The sequence below is a fragment of the Oncorhynchus keta genome, unplaced genomic scaffold (assembly GCF_023373465.1).
Source record: "Oncorhynchus keta strain PuntledgeMale-10-30-2019 unplaced genomic scaffold, Oket_V2 Un_contig_6311_pilon_pilon, whole genome shotgun sequence".
Lineage (NCBI taxonomy): Eukaryota > Metazoa > Chordata > Actinopteri > Salmoniformes > Salmonidae > Oncorhynchus > Oncorhynchus keta.
The window spans coordinates 20,021-35,681 of NW_026288788.1; positions in this window are offsets into that span (position 1 = coordinate 20,021).

Consider the following 15,661-nt stretch of genomic DNA (forward strand, 5'->3'; position numbering starts at 1 on the left):
CCTGTAATCCAAGGCTTCTGGTTGGGATATGTACGTACTGTCACTGTGGGGACGATGTCGTTGATGAAGTCAATGACTGAGATGGTGTACTCCTCAATGCCATTGGATGAATCCTGGAACATATTCCTGTCTGTGCTAGCAAAACAGTCCTGTAGTGTAGCATCAGCATCATCTGACCACTTCTGCATTGAGCGAGTCACTGGTACTTCTTGCTTTAGTTTTTGCTTTAGTTTTGCTTTAGTTTTTGCTTGTAAGCAGGAATCAGGAGGATAGAATTATGGTCAGATTTGCCAAATGGAGGGCAGGGACAGCTTTGTATGCATCTCTGTGTGTGGGTAAGGTGGTCTAGGTTGTTTTCCCTCTGTTTGCACATGTGACATGCTGGTAAAAATGTGGTTAAACTGATTTAAGTTTCCTGCATTAAGTCACTGGCCACTAGGAGCGCCACTTCTGGCTGAGCATTTTCTTATTTGCTTATGTCCTTATAGAGTTGGTTGAGAGTGGTCTTGGTGCCAGCTTCATTCTGGGGTGGTAAAAAGACTGCTACAAATAATATATATGAAAACTCTCTTGGTAGATAGTGTGGTCTACAGATTATCATGAGGTACTCTACCTCAGGCGAGCAATACCTCAATACTTCTTTAATCACCAGTACCACCCTACTTAACCTGACCAAACAGTCATTCCTCCTCTCTGTTTTGCGTTGCATGCAAGACACTGCGTTTGACTTATCAAAAGTGATACTTTAAGTTAGCTTACTTACTTCATGTACAATGGAGATTGATTTCACAGCCTTGGATTCTGAGATGTTTTCAGACCAAATTCCAGACACTCTAACCAGATGGCTGAGGTCTGTTATCTCGGCATGTCGAGGCATGTAAAACCAGGCCTCTAGTCTTGTCGGATCTCCAACCTACAGAAGAAGATCTGAATGACTGACTTTTATTTTGTTACACAACTGTAAGCTATTCTCTGTAAGCTCACCATCATTACCTCAAATTATGTTGTGGCCTTATTTTTCTTTTAGCTACTTTTTTCTTCATTCAAGTTCAGACTTTGTCAGCTATTCCCATTATTTGAAATGGCTCATTAGCAAGGTAGCAACAAACCAAAACTTTGTTTAGAAAAGTTGCTTTTAGTTGCCTGGCATGCTAGCTAGGTTAACATGCACTAAATACAATTTTAAACTGATGGGTTTACTGGTGTTCAAATTGAGAAAATGCTGTTTGGACCACCGGGCTGCTGATGTCACGCAGAGGTTGTCGTTTTATGATACCTTTTTATAATGAAAATGACTAGTTTGACGTCGGATGACAGTAGAATGTTCATGATGTCACTGAGACAACTCTACATGTTGATAGGCCAACTGTAAACCAGCCATAACACAAATGGTGACAAAAGTCAAGTGGTGTGAATACTTTCTGATGGATGTCTGTTATCTTACCATTCCACATCAACAACTGATGACTAAATATCTTGTTAGCCTACGTTTCACATCAAATAAAATCTAATTATATTGGTCACATACACCTGTTTAGCAGATGCTCACGAGTGGTGCATCGGTCTAAGGCACTGTGTCTCAGTGCAAGAGGCGTCACTACAGTCATTGGTTTGAATCCAGGCTGTATCACATCCAGCCGTGATTGGGAGTCCCATTGGGCGGCGCACGATTGGCCCAGCGTCATCCGGGTTTGGCCAGGGTAGGCTGTTATTGTAAATAAGAATTTGTTCTTCACTGAAGAAAAGGTTAGATTTCATTTAAATGAAATGCGGGTGTATCGAAATGCTTGTGTTTCTAGGGCCGATAGTGCAGTAATATCTAACAAGTAATATCTAACAAATTACACAACATATACACAATACACACAAATCTAAAGTAAAGGTGTGGAATTAAGAATAAATAAATATATGGATGAGCAATGTCTGAGCGGCATAGCGTAGAATAGTATAGAATACAGTATATACATATGAGATGAGTAATGCAAGATATGTACACATTATTAAAGTGACATTATTATTATCATATTATATTATATATAATTATCATTATTAAAGTGACTAGTGTTCCACAGTCGCATACACACATGCAACAAATGTTTTAGAATGTTTTGTCACACGCCGGACAGGTGCAGTAAAATGTGTTGTTTTACAGGGTCAGCCATAATAGTATGCTGCCCTGGAGCAAATTACTGGCCAACTTAAACTTCATAGGGGCTGGAGATACACAACACAAACTGTCAACACACACACTGCGCTACAGCAAAACATCCATAACTATGTCATGTTAACATTAAAAACAAGTTTCTGCTGAGTCCCTGTCATGGCCAGATCAGAGCCACATGACATCTACAAAGCTGCGGTTTGATCTAAAGTAAAGGCTTCATAAACTCAGTGAGATTTCAACACATTTCTAGACTGAGAAACACTTTACAATAATGCTTAATACATGTGTATTATCTAATTATCTATCTACTTCCTGTCTGTCCTCAACAGTACGGTGCCATTTGGGACTCAGACCTTCTTATTAAGAAGGAAACAAATGTGGTGTTTGCTTTTAGATGGCCTCAAACAGGCGTTTGAAGTGTCCTTCCAGTCGTCCTCTAGTGAGGGTTACAGGCTGTCCTTCAGATGATAAGCATAGTGGCTGACTGTCCCTTATCAGGTCCAAGGCCTAGGGTGTGTGTTTTTTATTAAACTTTTATTGAACCCAGGGTTTCATTTACAAGGAACAATAAATCAACATAATCAGTCTCAATACAATGACACATTTCAACAAATCAAATTGAAAAGCCGCAGATAAAATTACACATCAATCAAAACAAGTGCAGTTCTCCGTTCCTCATCAAAGTCCGGACCCTTCGAGACCAGAGAGCATCAAAGTCCGGACCCTTCGAGACCAGAGAGCCTCAAAGTCCGGACCCTTCGAGACCAGAGAGCATCAAAGTCCGGACCCTTCGAGACCAGAGAGCCTCAAAGTCCGGACCCTTCGAGACCAGAGAGCATCAAAGTCCGGACCCTTCGAGACCAGAGAGCATCAAAGTCCGGACCCTTCGAGACCAGAGAGCATCAAAGTCCGGACCCTTCGAGACCAGAGAGCATCAAAGTCCGGACCCTTCGAGACCAGAGAGCCTCAAAGTCCGGACCCTTCGAGACCAGAGAGCATCAAAGTCCGGACCCTTCGAGACCAGAGAGCCTCAAAGTCCGGACCCTTCGAGACCAGAGAGCCTCAAAGTCCGGACCCTTCGAGACCAGAGAGCCTCAAAGTCCGGACCCTTCGAGACCAGAGAGCATCAAAGTCCTGACCCTTCGAGATCAGAGAGCATCAAAGTCCGGACCCTTCGAGACCAGAGAGCATCAAAGTCCGGACCCTTCGAGACCAGAGAGCCTCAAAGTCCGGACCCTTCGAGACCAGAGAGCCTCAAAGTCCGGACCCTTCGAGACCAGAGAGCATCAAAGTCCTCACCCTTCGAGACCAGAGAGCATCAAAGTCCGGACCCTTCGAGACCAGAGAGCATCAAAGTCCGGACCCTTCGAGACCAGAGAGCCTCAAAGTCCGGACCCTTCGAGACCAGAGAGCATCAAAGTCCGGAACCTTCGAGACCAGAGAGCCTCAAAGTGGCCTGTCAGTAATTCCATGAGGATCCAATAACTCAATAAGAGAGGTGAGGTAAAAGGGAGTTTCTGAAGAACTGCTTTATATACAAATAGCAGCCAATGTTGTTAACAAACTATAGTTTTGGCAGGTCGGTTAGGACATCTACTTTGTGTACGACACAAGTAATGTTTCCAACAATTGTTTACAGACAGATTTGTTCACTTATAATTCACTGTATCGCAATTCCAGTGGGTCAGAAGTGTACATACACTAAGTTGACTGAGCCTTTAAACAGCTTGGAAAATTCCAGAAAATGATGTCATGGCGTTAGAAGCTTCTGATAGGCTAATTGACATAATTTGAGTCAATTGGAGGTGTACCTGTAGATGTATTTCAAGGTCTACCTTCCATCTCAGTGCCTCTTGCTTGACATCATGGGGAAGTCATCAAAGACCCCACAAAATGTGTAGACCTCCACAAGTCTGGTGCATCCTTGGGAGCAATTTCCAAATGCTTGAAGGTACCACGTTCATCTGTACAAACAATAGTACGCAGCCGTCATACCACTCAGGAAGGAAACATGTTCTGTCTCCTAGAGATTAACGTACTTTGGTGCGAAAGTGCAAATCAATCCCAGAACAACAGCAAAGAACCTTGTGAAGATGCTGGAGGAAACAGGTACAAAAGTATCTATATCCACACTCACATTTACATTTACATTTAAGTCATTTAGCAGACGCTCTTATCCAGAGCGACTTACAAATTGGTGCATTCACCTTATGACATCCAGTAGAATAGTCACTTTACAATAGTGCATCTAAATCTTAAAGGGGGGTGAGAAGGAATACTTATCCTATCCTAGGTATTCCTTAAAGAGGTGGGGTTTCAGGTGTCTCCGGAAGGTGGTGATTGACTCCGCTGTCCTGGCGTCGTGAGGGAGTTTGTTCCACCATTGGGGGGCCAGAGCAGCGAACAGTTTTGACTGGGCTGAGCGGGAACTGTACTTCCTCAGTGGTAGGCAGGCGAGCAGGCCAGAGGTGGATGAACGCAGTGCCCTTGTTTGGGTGTAGGGCCTGATCAGAGCCTGGAGGTACTGAGTTGCAGTTCCCCTCACAGCTCCGTAGGCAAGCACCATGGTCTTGTAGCAGATGCGAGCTTCAACTGGAAGCCAGTGGAGAGAGCGGAGGAGGCGGGGTGACGTGAGAGAACTTGGGAAGGTTGATCACCAGACGGGCTGCGGCGTTCTGGATGAGTTGTAGGGGTTTAATGGCACAGGCAGGGAGCCCAGCCAACAGCGAGTTGCAGTAGTCCAGACGGGAGATGACAAGTGCCTGGATTAGGACCTGCGCCGCTTCCTGTGTGAGGCAGGGTCGTACTCTGCGGATGTTGTAGAGCATGAACCTACAGGAACGGGCCACTGCCTTGATGTTAGTTGAGAACGACAGGGTGTTGTCCAGGATCACGCCAAGGTTCTTAGCCCTCTGGGAGGAGGACACAATGGAGTTGTCAACCGTGATGGCGAGATCATGGAACGGGCAGTCCTTCCCCGGCAGGAAGAGCAGCTCCGTCTTGCCGAGGGTTCAGCTTGAGGTGGTGATCCGTCATCCACACTGATATGTCTGCCAGACATGCAGAGATGCGATTCGCCACCTGGTCATCAGAAGGGGGAAAGGAGAAGATTAATTGTGTGTCGTCTGCATAGCAATGATAGGAGAGACCATGTGAGGTTATGACAGAGACAAGTGACTTGGTGTATAGCGAGAATAGGAGAGGGCCTAGAACAGAGCCCTGGGGGACACCAGTGGTGAGAGCGCGTGGTGAGGAGACAGATTCTCGCCACGCCACCTGGTAGGAGCGACCTGTCAGGTAGGATGCAATCCAAGCGTGGGCCGCGCCGGAGATGCCCAACTCGGAGAGGGGAGGAGAGGAGGATCTGATGGTTCACAGTATCGAAGGCAGCCGATAGGTCTAGAAGGATGAGAGCAGAGGAGAGAGAGTTAGCTTTAGCGGTGCGGAGCGCCTCCGTGATACAGAGAAGAGCAGTCTCAGTTGAATGACTAGTCTTGAAACCTGACTGATTTGGATCAAGAAGGTCATTCAGAGAGAGATAGCGGGAGAGCTGGCCAAGGACGGCACGTTCAAGAGTTTTGGAGAGAAAAGAAAGAAGGGATACTGATCTGTAGTTGTTGACATCGGAGGGATTGAGTGTAGGTTTTTTCAGAAGGGGTGCAACTCTCGCTCTCTTGAGGACGGAAGGGACGTAGCCAGCGGTCAGGGATGAGTTGATGAGCGAGGTGAGGTAAGGGAGAAGGTCTCCGGAAATGGTCTGGAGAAGAGAGGAGGGGATAGGGTCAAGCGGGCAGGTTGTTGGGCGGCCGGCCGTCACAAGACGCAAGATTTCATCTGGAGAGAAAGGGGAGAAAGAGGTCAGAGCACAGGGTAGGGCAGTGTGAGCAGAACCAGCGGTGCCGTTTGACTTAGCAAACGAGGATCGGATGTCGTCGACCTTCTTTTCAAAATGGTTGACGAAGTCATCTGCAGAGAGGGAGGAGGGGGGAGGAGGATTCAGGAGTGAGGAGAAGGTGGCAAAGAGCTTCCTAGGGTTAGAGGCAGATGCTTGGAATTTAGAGTGGTAGAAAATGGCTTTAGCAGCAGAGACAGAGGAGGAAAATGTAGAGAGGAGGGAGTGAAAGGATGCCAGGTCCGCAGGGAGGCGAGTTTTCCTCCATTTCCGCTCAGCTGCCCGGAGCCCTGTTCTGTGAGCTCGCAATGAGTCGTCGAGCCACGGGGCGGGAGGGGAGGACCGCGCCCGGCCTGGAGGATAGGGGACATAGAGAGTCAAAGGATGCAGAAAGGGAGGAGAGGAGGGTTGAGGAGGCAGAATCAGGAGATAGGTTGGAGAAGGTATGAGCAGAGGGAAGAGATGATAGGATGGAAGAGGAGAGAGTAGCGGGGGAGAGAGAGCGAAGGTTGGGACGGCGCGATACCATCCGAGTAGGGGCAGTGTGGGAGGTGTTAGATGAGAGCGAGAGGGAAAAGGATACAAGGTAGTGGTCGGAGACTTGGAGGGGAGTTGCAATGAGGTTAGTGGAAGAACAGCATCTAGTAAAGATGAGGTCGAGCGTATTGCCTGCCTTGTGAGTAGGGGGGAAGGTGAGAGGGTGAGGTCAAAAGAGGAGAGGAGTGGAAAGAAGGAGGCAGAGAGGAATGAGTCAAAGGTAGACGTGGGGAGGTTAAAGTCGCCCAGCACTGTGAGAGGTGAGCCGTCCTCAGGAAAGGAGCTTATCAAGGTATCAAGCTCATTGATGAACTCTCCGAGGGAACCTGGAGGGCGATAAATGATAAGGATGTTAAGCTTGAAAGGGCTGGTAACTGTGACAGCATGGAATTCAAAGGAGGCGATAGACAGATGGGTGAGGGGAGAAAGAGAGAATGACCACTTGGGAGAGATGAGGATCCCGGTGCCACCACCCCGCTGACCAGAAGTTCTCGGGGTGTGCGAGAACACGTGGGCGGACGAAGAGAGAGCAGTAGGAGTAGCAGTGTTGTCTATGGTGATCCATGTTTCCGTCAGTGCCAGGAAGTCGAGGGACTGGGAGGGAGGCATAGGCTGAGATGAACTCTGCCTTGTTGGCCGCAGATCGGCAGTTCCAGAGGCTACCGGAGACCTGGAACTCCACGTGGGTCGTGCGCACTGGGACCACCAGATTAGGGTGGCCGCGGCCACGCGGTGTGGAGCGTTTGTATGGTCTGTGCAGAGAGGAGAGAACAGGGATAGACAGACACATAGTTGACAGGCTACAGAAGAGGCTACGCTAATGCAAAGGAGATTGGAATGACAAGTGGACTACACGTCTCGAATGTTCAGAAAGTTAAGCTTACGTAGCAAGAATCTTATTGACTAAAATGATTAAAATGATACAGTACTGCTGAAGTAGGCTAGCTGGCAGTAGCTGCGTTGTTGACACTACACTAATCAAGTCGTTCCGTTGAGTGTAATAGTTTCTGCAGTGCTGCTATTCGGGGGCTAGCTGGCTAGCTAGCAGTGTTGTTTACGTTACGTTGCGTTAAAAGAACGACAATAGCTGGCTAGCTAACCTAGAAAATCGCTCTAGACTACACAATTATCTTTGATACAAAGATGGCTATGTAGCTAGCTATGTAGCTAGCTACGATCAAACAAATCAAACTGTTGTACTATAATGAAATGAAATGAAAATGTGATACTACCTGTGAATGCGACCGGGTTGTTGAGTTCTATTCAGTAGACGTTGGCTAGCTGTTAGCTGTTAGCTGTTGGCTAGCTAGCAGAGTCTCCTACGTTAAGGATGACAAATAGCTGGCTAGCTAACCTCGGTAAATTAAGATAATCACTCCAAGACTACACACTCTAAACTACACAATTATCTTGGATACAAAGACAGCTATGTAGCTAGCTAACACTAAACTAATCAAGTCGTTCAGTTGAGTGTAATAGTGTAATAGCACTACAGTGCTGCTAATCTGTGGGCGTTTGCTAGCGTTTGGTAGCTGGCTAGCTGCTGGGCGAATAGCAGTGAAGGCTACGTTAGGGCGACGAAATACGATAATTATGCAATTATCTCTGATACAAGGACAGCTATGTAGCTAGCTAAGAAGAAATTGCTAAGATTAGACAAATCAACCATTGTACTATAATGAAATGTAATGAAATGTAATGAAAAAGTTATACTACCTGCAGAGCGAAGTGCGATGCGACCGCCGCTCCAACCCGGAAGTAGATCACGTCAGTAGCCATGAAGTGCTTTGAAAGGCTGGTCATGGCTCACATCAACAGCATCCTCCTGGACACCCTAGACCCACTCCAATTCACATACCGCCCAAACAGATCCACAGATGACACAATCTCACTCGCACTCCACACTGCCCTTTCTCACCTGGACAAAAAGAACACCTTTCATTGACAACAGCTCAGCGTTCAACACCATAGTGCCCACCAAGCTCATCACTAAGCTACGGACTCTGGAACTAAACATCTCCCTTGTGAAGATGCTGGAGAAAACCGGTAGAAAAGTATCAATATCCACAGTAAAACGAGTCCTGTATCGACATAACCTGAAAGGTCGCTCAGCAAGGAAGAAGCCACTGCTCCAAAACCACCATAAAAAAGCCAGGCTACGGTTTGCAACTACACATGGGGACAAAGATTGTACTTTTTGGAGAAATATCCTCTGGTCTAATGAAACAAAAATAGAACTGTTTGGCCATAAGGACCATCGTTATGTTTGGAGGAAAAAGAGGAGGCTTGCAAGCCGAAGAACACCATCCCCACCATCCCAACCGTGAAGCACGGGGTGGCAACATCATGTTTTGGGGTGCTTTGCTGCAGGAGGGACTGGTGCACTTCACAAAATAGATGGCATCATGAGGCAGGAAAATTATGTGAATATATTGAAGCAACATCTTGAGACATCAGTCAGGAAGTTAACGCTTGTTTGCAAATTGGTGTTCCAAATGGACAATGACCCCAAGCATACTTCCAAAGTTGTGGCAAAGTCAAGGTATTTGAGTGGCCATCACAAAGCCCTGACCTCAATCCTATAGAACATTTGTGGGCAGAACTGAAAAAGCATTTGCGAGCAAGGAGGCCTACAAACCTGACTCAGTTACACCAACTCTGTCAGGAGGAATGGGCCAAAATTCACCCAACTTATTGTGGGAAGCTTGTGGAAGGCTACCCAAAACATTTGACCCAAGTTAAACAATTTAAAGGAAATGCTACCAAATACTAAATGAGTATATGTAAACTTCTGACCCACTGGGTATGTGATGAAAGAAATATAAGCTGAAATAAATCATTCTCTCTACTATTATTCTGACATTTCACACTCTAAAAATAAAGTGGTGATCCTAACGGATCTAAGACAGGGAATTTGTACTAGGATTAAGTGTCAGGAATTGTGAAACACAGAGTTTAAATGTATTTGGCTAAGGTGTATCTAAACTTTCGACTTTAACTGTATATACAGTACTAAACCCATGTGCATGTGTGTGTATAGTGCGTATGTTATCATGTGTGTGTGTGTTTATGCATGTGTCTGTGCCCATGTTTGTGTTGCTTCCCACTCCCCTCTGTTCAGTTAGCTGTAATTTAATCTGTTTTCTAAATCAAATTTGACTGCTTGCATGAGTTACTTGATGTGGAATATCCATGTAGTGTTGGCTCTTTTTAGTACCATGTACCTTCCATAGTCTGTTCTGTGAAGAGACCTCTTGTGGGGTATGCATGGGTGTCAGAGCTGTGTGCCAGTAGTTCAAACATACAGCTCGGTGCATTCAGCATCTCAATCCCTCTCCCAAATTGCTACGGAGAGCCGACATGGTGGCGACACTCCCACCAGACCAGAGCGGCGTCCGGGCTACTGGGGTGGGAAAAAGAAAAGTAGACGCGATTTCCTAGTAGCTTGTGTATGTTTGGCACTTGCTTGCTAAGAGTAGCTACTTCACTCCTATAGTCCTCTGCAGCAAGCAGTTTCTACATTGAAAATCAGCTCAGTCCACATTGTCCCAGAACAAAGCAAAGTAAGAGCGTCTGCTAAATGACTTAAATGTAAATGTAAACACAGCTCTGGAAACGTTCAACAGCGACCTCCATCTTATACCATCTATTGCATCTTGCCTATGCCGCTCGGCCATCGATCATTCATATTTGTATATCTACATATTCTTATTCCATCCCTTTACACTTGTGTGTGTAATGTAGTTGTTGTGGAATTGTTAGATTACTTGTTAGATATTACTGCACTGTCAGAACTAGAAGAACAAGCATTTCGCTACACTCGCATTAACATCTGCTAACCATGTGTATGTGACCAATAAAATTTTATTTTGGTTCCATTTGAAATCGCCGAGCCAGCTAGGCTAGCTGGGCTTCCGTGTCTCTCCCCTGTACGGAATCTGGAGGGATCCCGGGACAGACAGCAGCGCTCACAGCAACTAACTCATTTAGCCCAACAGAGCCGCAGGATTCTGTAAAATAATCTAAAAGTATATAAAAACACTGTCAGCTTTCCAAAAACAATAAACAGAGGACTCTCGTTCAGTGTTCAGCTTTCGGTGTTCAACAGTGTTCAACAATAAACAGAGGTCTCTCATTCAGTGTTCAGCTTTCGGCATTCAACAATAAACATAAGTTGCGCTCAGATGACGACAAATATTAATAACATTCCACCCATGAGGCCAAAGAGGGCACTTTTGGTTATAGACTGCAGGAAAGGGCTACACTCATGGGTACACCAGCGATTGCTGCCAGTCTTGACTTGAATGGGAACTACCATCTATGGGTTATATTTCTATGGCTGCCAGTCCTGACTTGAATAGGAACTACCATCTATGGGTTATATTTCTATGGCTGCCAGTCCTGACTTGAATGGGAACTACCATCTATGGATTACATGTCTATGGCTGCCAGTCCTGACTTGAATGGGAATTACCATCTATGGGTTACATGTCTATGGCTGCCAGTCCTGACTTGAATGGGAACTACCATCTATGGGTTATATTTCTATGGCTGCCAGTCCTGACTTGAATGGGAATTACCATCTATGGATTACATGTCTATGCCTGCCAGTCCTGACTTGAATGGGAATTACCATCTATGGATTACATGTCTATGGCTGCCAGTCCTGACTTGAATGGGAATTACCATCTATGGGTTATATTTCTATGGCTGCCAGTCCTGACTTGAATGGGAATTACCATCTATGGGTTATATTTCTATGGCTGCCAGTCCTGACTTGAATGGGAATTACCATCTATGGATTACATGTCTATGGCTGCCAGTCCTGACTTGAATGGGAATTACCATCTATGGGTTATATTTCTATGGCTGCCAGTCCTGACTTGAATGGGAACTACCATCTATGGGTTATATTTCTATGGCTGCCAGTCCTGACTTGAATGGGAATTACCATCTATGGGTTATATTTATATGGCTGCCAGTCTTGACTTGAATGGGAATTACCATCTATGGGTTATATTTCTATGGCTGCCAGTCCTGACTTGAATGGGAACTACCATCTATGGGTTATATTTCTATGGCTGCCAGTCCTGACTTGAATAGGAATTACCATCTATGGATTACATGTCTATGGCTGCCAGTCCTGACTTGAATGGGAACTACCATCTATGGGTTATATTTCTATGGCTGCCAGTCCTGACTTGAATAGGAACTACCATCTATGGGTTATATTTCTATGGCTGCCAGTCCTGACTTGAATAGGAATTACCATCTATGGATTACATGTCTATGGCTGCCAGTCCTGACTTGAATAGGAACTACCATCTATGGGTTATATTTCTATGGCTGCCAGTCCTGACTTGAATAGGAATGACCATCTATGGGTTATATTTCTATGGCTGCCAGTCCTGACTTGAATAGGAATTACCATCTATGGATTACATGTCTATGGCTGCCAGTCCTGACTTGAATAGGAATTACCATCTATGGGTTATATTTCTATGGCTGCCAGTCCTGACTTGAATAGGAATTACCATCTATGGGTTATATTTCTATGGCTGCCAGTCCTGACTTGAATAGGAATTACCATCTATGGATTACATGTCTATGGCTGCCAGTCCTGACTTGAATAGGAATTACCATCTATGGGTTATATTTCTATGGCTGCCAGTCCTGACTTGAATAGGAATTACCATCTATGGGTTATATTTCTATGGCTGCCAGTCCTGACTTGAATAGGAATTACCATCTATGGGTTATATTTCTATGGCTGCCAGTCCTGACTTGAATAGGAACTACCATCTATGGATTACATGTCTATGGCTGCCAGTCCTGACTTGAATAGGAATTACCATCTATGGGTTATATTTCTATGGCTGCCAGTCCTGACTTGAATGGGAATTACCATCTATGGGTTATATTTCTATGGCTGCCAGTCCTGACTTGAATGGGAACTACCATCTATGGGTTATATTTCTATGGCTGCCAGTCCTGACTTGAATGGGAATTACCATCTATGGGTTATATTTATATGGCTGCCAGTCTTGACTTGAATGGGAATTACCATCTATGGGTTATATTTCTATGGCTGCCAGTCCTGACTTGAATGGGAATTACCATCTATGGGTTATATTTCTATGGCTGCCAGTCCTGACTTGAATGGGAATTACCATCTATGGATTACATGTCTATGGCTGCCAGTCCTGACTTGAATGGGAATTACCATCTATGGGTTATATTTCTATGGCTGCCAGTCCTGACTTGAATGGGAACTACCATCTATGGGTTATATTTCTATGGCTGCCAGTCCTGACTTGAATGGGAATTACCATCTATGGGTTATATTTATATGGCTGCCAGTCTTGACTTGAATGGGAATTACCATCTATGGGTTATATTTCTATGGCTGCCAGTCCTGACTTGAATGGGAACTACCATCTATGGGTTATATTTCTATGGCTGCCAGTCCTGACTTGAATAGGAATTACCATCTATGGATTACATGTCTATGGCTGCCAGTCCTGACTTGAATGGGAACTACCATCTATGGGTTATATTTCTATGGCTGCCAGTCCTGACTTGAATAGGAACTACCATCTATGGGTTATATTTCTATGGCTGCCAGTCCTGACTTGAATAGAATTACCATCTATGGATTACATGTCTATGGCTGCCAGTCCTGACTTGAATAGGAACTACCATCTATGGGTTATATTTCTATGGCTGCCAGTCCTGACTTGAATAGGAATGACCATCTATGGGTTATATTTCTATGGCTGCCAGTCCTGACTTGAATAGGAATTACCATCTATGGATTACATGTCTATGGCTGCCAGTCCTGACTTGAATAGGAATTACCATCTATGGGTTATATTTCTATGGCTGCCAGTCCTGACTTGAATAGGAATTACCATCTATGGGTTATATTTCTATGGCTGCCAGTCCTGACTTGAATAGGAATTACCATCTATGGATTACATGTCTATGGCTGCCAGTCCTGACTTGAATAGGAATTACCATCTATGGGTTATATTTCTATGGCTGCCAGTCCTGACTTGAATAGGAATTACCATCTATGGGTTATATTTCTATGGCTGCCAGTCCTGACTTGAATAGGAATTACCATCTATGGGTTATATTTCTATGGCTGCCAGTCCTGACTTGAATAGGAACTACCATCTATGGATTACATGTCTATGGCTGCCAGTCCTGACTTGAATAGGAATTACCATCTATGGGTTATATTTCTATGGCTGCCAGTCCTGACTTGAATGGGAATTACCATCTATGGGTTATATTTCTATGGCTGCCAGTCCTGACTTGAATGGGAACTACCATCTATGGGTTATATTTCTATGGCTGCCAGTCCTGACTTGAATGGGAATTACCATCTATGGGTTATATTTATATGGCTGCCAGTCTTGACTTGAATGGGAATTACCATCTATGGGTTATATTTCTATGGCTGCCAGTCCTGACTTGAATGGGAACTACCATCTATGGGTTATATTTCTATGGCTGCCAGTCCTGACTTGAATGGGAATTACCATCTATGGATTACATGTCTATGCCTGCCAGTCCTGACTTGAATGGGAATTACCATCTATGGATTACATGTCTATGGCTGCCAGTCCTGACTTGAATGGGAATTACCATCTATGGGTTATATTTCTATGGCTGCCAGTCCTGACTTGAATGGGAATTACCATCTATGGGTTATATTTCTATGGCTGCCAGTCCTGACTTGAATGGGAATTACCATCTATGGATTACATGTCTATGGCTGCCAGTCCTGACTTGAATGGGAATTACCATCTATGGGTTATATTTCTATGGCTGCCAGTCCTGACTTGAATGGGAACTACCATCTATGGGTTATATTTCTATGGCTGCCAGTCCTGACTTGAATGGGAATTACCATCTATGGGTTATATTTATATGGCTGCCAGTCTTGACTTGAATGGGAATTACCATCTATGGGTTATATTTCTATGGCTGCCAGTCCTGACTTGAATGGGAACTACCATCTATGGGTTATATTTCTATGGCTGCCAGTCCTGACTTGAATAGGAATTACCATCTATGGATTACATGTCTATGGCTGCCAGTCCTGACTTGAATGGGAACTACCATCTATGGGTTATATTTCTATGGCTGCCAGTCCTGACTTGAATAGGAACTACCATCTATGGGTTATATTTCTATGGCTGCCAGTCCTGACTTGAATAGGAATTACCATCTATGGGTTATATTTCTATGGCTGCCAGTCCTGACTTGAATAGGAACTACCATCTATGGATTACATGTCTATGGCTGCCAGTCCTGACTTGAATAGGAATTACCATCTATGGGTTATATTTCTGGCTGGCTGCCAGTCCTGACTTGAATGGGAACTACCATCTATGGGTTATATTTCTATGGCTGCCAGTCCTGACTTGAATGGGAACTACCATCTATGGGTTATATTTCTATGGCTGCCAGTCTTGACTTGAATGGGAATTACCATCTATGGGTTATATTTCTATGGCTGCCAGTCCTGACTTGAATGGGAACTACCATCTATGGGTTATATTTCTATGGCTGCCAGTCCTGACTTGAATGGGAATTACCATCTATGGATTACATGTCTATGCCTGCCAGTCCTGACTTGAATGGGAATTACCATCTATGGATTACATGTCTATGGCTGCCAGTCCTGACTTGAATGGGAATTACCATCTATGGGTTATATTTCTATGGCTGCCAGTCCTGACTTGAATGGGAATTACCATCTATGGGTTATATTTCTATGGCTGCCAGTCCTGACTTGAATGGGAATTACCATCTATGGATTACATGTCTATGGCTGCCAGTCCTGACTTGAATGGGAATTACCATCTATGGGTTATATTTCTATGGCTGCCAGTCCTGACTTGAATGGGAACTACCATCTATGGGTTATATTTCTATGGCTGCCAGTCCTGACTTGAATGGGAATTACCATCTATGGGTTATATTTATATGGCTGCCAGTCTTGACTTGAATGGGAATTACCATCTATGGGTTATATTTCTATGGCTGCCAGTCCT